The 6,297-nt window shown below is 37.0% G+C and overlaps 1 pseudogene; it reads left to right on the top strand.

The window, feature by feature from the left end:
- The first annotated feature begins 419 nt into the window (after positions 1-419).
- LOC127415999 (cytochrome c oxidase assembly factor 7-like) lies at positions 420-2,988 on the top strand (annotated as a pseudogene).
- The last annotated feature ends 3,309 nt before the right edge of the window (positions 2,989-6,297 follow it).

Genomic DNA, 6,297 nt, shown 5'->3' with positions numbered 1-6,297 from the left:
GGAGCTTCAAATTTCTGGCCACCATTCGGTTGCATTTTATGGACCTACAGAGCAGAAATATTCTTCTAAAAATATTCTTTTGTATTCTGCAAAAGAAAGAAAGTAATTCACATCTAGAATGGCATGAGGGTGAGTAAATGATGTGATAATTTTAATGTTTGGGTGAACTATCCCTTTGTCCGGCATTTGCGCGTGTAGAACACCAGTCCTTTTTGTTGTTTCAAATTAACGCATGTCTAACTTGAACTAAACAGATCTCTATGTTTTGGACTTTATTCGTTTCTGAAACCAACGGATGCGTTGATTCTTCGTTTTTTTAAGGTAATTCTTCAACACGTTCTTGCACATCTAGTCACCGATCAAGGTCCAAAGTTGCTAGACGTGAGACCCAAACGCTGCGTATGTAAGTGTCTTAACAAATGGCTGGCTTAATCAGCTTTGAGGACGAAAAGGAGGTCAAGCACTTTTTGGATAACTTAGGAGTGGAATACAGTTATCAGTGTTACCGGGTAAAGATCCTGCAGGTAGGTTGTTTGAGCGCTGTCCCATCGTGGAGGTGCTGAACTGAAATTTCGGATCTATTTTCTGACTTAAATTCTCACTACTGCATTCATTGCGACTTTTTGTGTCTTATCCTGTTTCCTTATGAACCGGTTGATGTATGTACTAGGGTGTCAGAGGTTGGCAGATTACTTGGATGGTGTGAAGAAGAACTATGAGTCCACTGCTCAGCTGCTCCTGCAGAACTGCGAGGTGAATGGACATGGACAGAGCTGCTATAAGCTTGGGGCTTATCATGTCACTGGCAAAGGTAAAGCCAGTCCTTGACTTAATGAAATTAGTCATTATTACCGAAATGATTGATTATTGAAAGTGTTATGAGTGTCACAGTAGAGACCACACAATTACAAAACATACCGTATATTTAGACAGCATTATGAAATTTGACCGACGATTAATTGTCAAACAAATAATTGCGATTATGATGATTATTTGTCATACAAACTGTCATATCTCTTAAGGTGTATATGTGCTTCATACACCTTAAGAAGTCATTTATTCATAATTATATAATAAAATAGGGATGTATAATTTACTTTAAGGCTTTAAAAAAAACTTAAATGTAAAATGTTGCACTTTATACAGCAAAATATGTACAAAAACTAAAAATGCGTCTCTCTTTTTAGTCAATGTTAGTCTTGGTCCCTTTTACATTTACACTTTAGTTTTTTTGGAACCCAGCCAACCTGTATAGCTATTATATTATTATATTTAATATATAATATTACAGTATATAATATTAACATTATATTATATTACAGTATATTATGTTATATTATATTCTATAGTAAAATATTTCTGTCACACACACACTCACACACACACACACACACATATATACATATATACACCGATCAGCCACAACATTAAAACCACCTGCCTAATATTGTTTAGGTCCCCTCGTGCCGCCAAAACAGCACCAACCCACATCTCAGAATAGCATTCTGAGATGATATTCTTCTCTCCTCAATTGTACAGAGCGGTTATCTGAGTTACCGTAGACTTCGTCAGTTCAAACCAGTCTGGTCATTCTCTGTTGACCTCTCACATCAACAAGGCATTTCCATCCACAGAACTGTCTCTCACTGATGTTTTTTGTTTTTGGCACCATTCGGAGTAAATTCTAGAGACTGTTGTGGGTGAAAATGTGTGTTGGTGCTGTTTTGGCGGCACGAGGGTACCTACACAATATTAGGCAGGTGGTTTTAATGTTGTGGCTGATCGATGTATATATTTGTGTGTGTGTGTATGTATGTATTTTAATTCAATATTATAATTTTAAATTGTGTGGTATAATCATAATTTTATTAAAAATTAACATATTTTTTGGACCTTGAAGTATTTTGCATAATTAATTTTTTCCCCATGACTATTAAACACAAATACCCCTTAATTATGTTTTATTTAGTTAAAAGCTTTATTTAGTATTATATTTCCTTTAGCTAAAAGTTTAACAAAAAGTTAAAACTAATTAAACTATCAATTTATTTTTTATCAGCACAAATGAGGCTGTACAGCCAATCATACCGTTATGTTTAAATGCTTAATACTATCTAATAATATCGAATTATTTTTGTCACATTACAATAATGAGAATGAGATTTATTTTTTTTTTTTTTATTTATTTTTTTTGCATTGCATTGCATTAATGAGAATTTGCTTAATTGAAATGAATTTAAACATAGAGTACATTTTTATTTTTATTTTTTTATGCTAAACATAATTTCTTATTTTTTTTTTTTCATAAGTACTGACCTATGACCCAGACATGTTTTTGTCAGGTTACATAAGATTTACCTTAAAAGCCTGTTTTGTAGCAATTTGAAAAGAGTAATATGAAGTGACCGTGCACTGCTTTGATATTGATAAGCTGATCTGTTAACAACTGACATCATCTTTTCACATCAGGTGGCGTGACAGAGTGTCTAAATACAGCGTACTCATGTTTTATGAAGGCTTGTAATGCCAAAGGGAAGAAGTCTGTGGACACCTGCCACAATGTAGCTCTGCTCGCCCATGATGGGAGAGCCATAGAGGGGGGCACAGACCCATCATTGGCTCATCATTATTATGAGAAGGCATGTGAGGGAGGCTTCTCCTCCAGCTGTTTCCACCTGAGCACCCTTTTCATCCAGGGATCTCAAGGGGTGGACAAAAACATGCCGTTGGTTCTAAAATATGCCTTGCAAGCCTGTGAGCTGGGACACGTATGAGCCTGCTCCAATGCCAGCCGAATGTACAAACTGGGCGATGAGACGGATAAGGATGATCAGAAAGCAGAAGAGCTGAAAAATAGGGCTCGGGAGCTCCATGGACAGCAGAAGGAAAGGCAGCTGAAATTTGGGGAGTGAGATAACTATATGTAATGTTGTCTAATGTAAATGTAGATGCTGATGCATTTGACCAGTGTACTGGTGCCTGATGACTGAGAATATGTGCCATTACACGGACAGTTTGTTTTTTAAACTGATTTATATGGGCTTGCTCTCACTCAATGGCTTCATGCAAAATCATTAATGTTAATAAATGTTTTCTTAGATACTGTTCTGTTATAACTGTGATTCTTGTCTGAAACAAAACAATACATAAATTGACAGTGTTCAGACCTACACTGGCGACCAAAAGTTTGGAATAATGTACAGATTTAGCTGTTTTGGAAGTAAATTGTTACTTTAATTCACCAAAGTGGCATTCATCTGATCACAAAGTATAGTCAGGACATTACTGATGTAAAAAACAGCACCATCACTATTTGAAAAAAGTCATTTTTGATAAAATCTAGACAGGCCCCATTTCCAGCAGCCATCACTCCAACACCTTATCCTTGAGTAATCATGCTAAATTGCTAATTTGATACTAGAAAATCACTTGCCATCATATCAAACACTGCTGAAAGCTATTTGGTTTGTTAAATGAAGCTTAACATTGTCTTTGTGTTTGTTTTTGAGTTGTCACACTATACAATAGACTGGCATGTCTTAAGGTCAATATTAGGTCAAAAATGGCAAAAAAGAAACAGCTTTCTCTAGAAACTCTTCAGTCAATTATTGTTTTGAGGAATGAAGGCTATACAATGCTTGAAATTGCCAAAAAACTGAAGATTTCATACAAAGGTGTACACTACCGTCTTCAAAGACAAAGGACAACTGGCTCTAACAAGGACAGAAAGAGATGTGGAAGGCCAGATGTACAACTAAACAAGAGGATAAGTACATCAGAGTCTCTAGTTTGAGAAATAGACACCTCACATGTCCTCAGCTGACAGCTTCATTGAATTCTACCCGCTCAACACCAGTTTCATGTACAACAGCAAAGAGAAGACTCAGGGGTGCAGGCCTGATGGGAAGAATTGCAAAGAAAAAGCCACTTTTGAAACAGAAAAACAAAAAGAAAAGGTTAGAGTGGGCAAATAAACACAGACATTGGACAACAGATAACTGGAAAAGATTGTTATGGATCTTAACCCCATTGAGCTTTCATGGGATCAGCTAGACTGTAAGGTGCGTGAGAAGTGCCCAACAAGACAGCCACATCTATGGCAAGTGCTACAGGAAGCGTGGGGTGAAATGTCACCCGAGTATCTGGACAAACTGGCAGCTAGAATAACAAGGATCTGCAAAGCTGTCATTGCTGCACGTAGAGGATTGTTTGATGAGAACTCTTTGAAGTAGTTTAAGTAATTTTTCACGTTATTAATGTCCTGATTATACATTGTGATCACTTGAATGTCACTTTGGTGAATAAAAGTACCAATTTCTTTCCAAGAGAGCAAAATCTGTATATTATTCCAAACTTTTGGCCGTCAGTGTATGTTGTGTGTGTGTGTGTGTGTGTGTGTGTGTGTGTGTGTGTGTGTGTGTGTGTGTGTACAAAAGGTGATTTTCAATAAGGTGGCAACTGACATAAGCTTAAATACTACGGATATTGTTGCCACTACCTCCAGGGGAGTGGCAGATAAACTAGAGTGTGAGAGTTATTACTGGAGATTAATGATATAACTCTACAATACTATTTTGGTCTGAACTAATGATCTCTTCAATGGAACGAACGGTATAAAGTTGTATAAAGCTCCTAGATCACATCTGATTTTCCACAACTCATGTTGTCTGGAGGTCTTTGTACACTGAATATTCCTGGACAGATATTTTATCAATGTTTTGTCCGCGTGACGACCCAGAAACATTTTAAACTGCAGTACAGCCCACTGAAGAGACGGTAAGTCTATCCCTCACAGACTCGTTGTCATTCCCATTAAAAATCAAAGATGCCGCTAGCGTGAATAAGATCTATTAGAATTGAATTCACCATGTGCAGTACATGATAATGGCCACTAGAGGGAAGCATAATCAAACCTAAATTAGAACATGTAGACAGGACTTGGGGGTTTGTTGCAACAGGCTGTCTATGTTAGTGATTGAGAACCGATTCTGCTTCTTGCCGACCCAACACAGTAGCATAATTGTATTTTCTTTTACTCTGCAATCTACATTATCTGTCCATGTTGCCATCTGCCTATGCACAACCGTCAGAGGTGTTTTCTCCTCCCTTTTTAATCTTGATAAACCTACTTATTTTGATATCCGTACCATGCATAATAATTAGGTTTTTGTGTTTTATTATTTGCATTTAGCATTGTTTTTTCCATGCTGTCTGTGACCCTTTCAGAAAAGAACTGTGGGTCCTGCAAGTGCTAATCACAAGTTAAGAACTGCTGGTCTTCGTGACTCAGTATCTTCAAAGGGATAGTTCAACCCAAAATTAAAACTGTCTCATCATTTACTCACTTTCATGCCATGCCAGATGTGTATGACTTTCTTTCTTCTGCTGAACACAAAGATTTTCAGAAGTTCGTTAGGTTCATACAATGCAAGCGATTGGTGACCACAGTTTTGAAGCTCCAAAAAGCACATAAAGGCAGCATTAATGTAATCCATAAAATTTCTGTTGTTTAATCTTCAGAAGCGATATGATAGGTGTGGGTGAGAAACAGATACAAATTTAAGTCCTTTTTTACTATAAATTCTCCTCCCTGACCAGTAGGTGGCGGTATGCACAAAGAATGCAAATCACCAAAAACACAAGATGAAGAATGTGAAAGTGGAGATTTATAGTAAAAAAAGGACTTAAATATCGATCTGTTTCTCACCCACACCTATCAAATTGCTTCTGAAGAGATGGATTTAACAACTGGAGCCATATGAAATTAAAGCCAAAAAAATAAAAAATAAATAAATAAAAAAATATGGATGACTTTTATGCTGCCTTTATGTGCTTTTTGGTGCTTCAAAGTTTTGGCCACCATTCGGAGAACGTTCCCTTCAATAGACTTTATGAAACATTACTGCCTTCAATGGCACATCATAGTGTTCAATTTATAAGTCTAATATCTGAAAATGTTATAGCTGTATTAGATATTATACTCTGTATTATAGATCAGTGCTGTCTACTCAGGTCATGTCTTTATTACTCCATTCTTATTCCATAGTTTTATCACAATAAAACTCCATAAATTAGATTTTTTTAGATGCTTTCGTTTGTTATAAGAAGAAACATGTCCATGACACCAAATGCCTGACCTGCATGATCCTACTGTGAAGAGGTCACGATGCTCAGGATGTCCACACCTCCAATAACACTGCTGCAGCAGCTGATTGAGTCCCTTGCCCCGCCTACTCTCAGCTCTCCTCCAATAACACTGCAGCAGCAGCAGCAGACTGTGCCCGTAGCCCCGCCCTC

The sequence above is a fragment of the Myxocyprinus asiaticus genome, chromosome 25 (genome assembly GCF_019703515.2).
Source record: "Myxocyprinus asiaticus isolate MX2 ecotype Aquarium Trade chromosome 25, UBuf_Myxa_2, whole genome shotgun sequence".
NCBI lineage: Eukaryota > Metazoa > Chordata > Actinopteri > Cypriniformes > Catostomidae > Myxocyprinus > Myxocyprinus asiaticus.
Note: the sequence above shows the minus strand (reverse complement) of the source record. Positions and strands in the feature narration are given on the sequence as shown.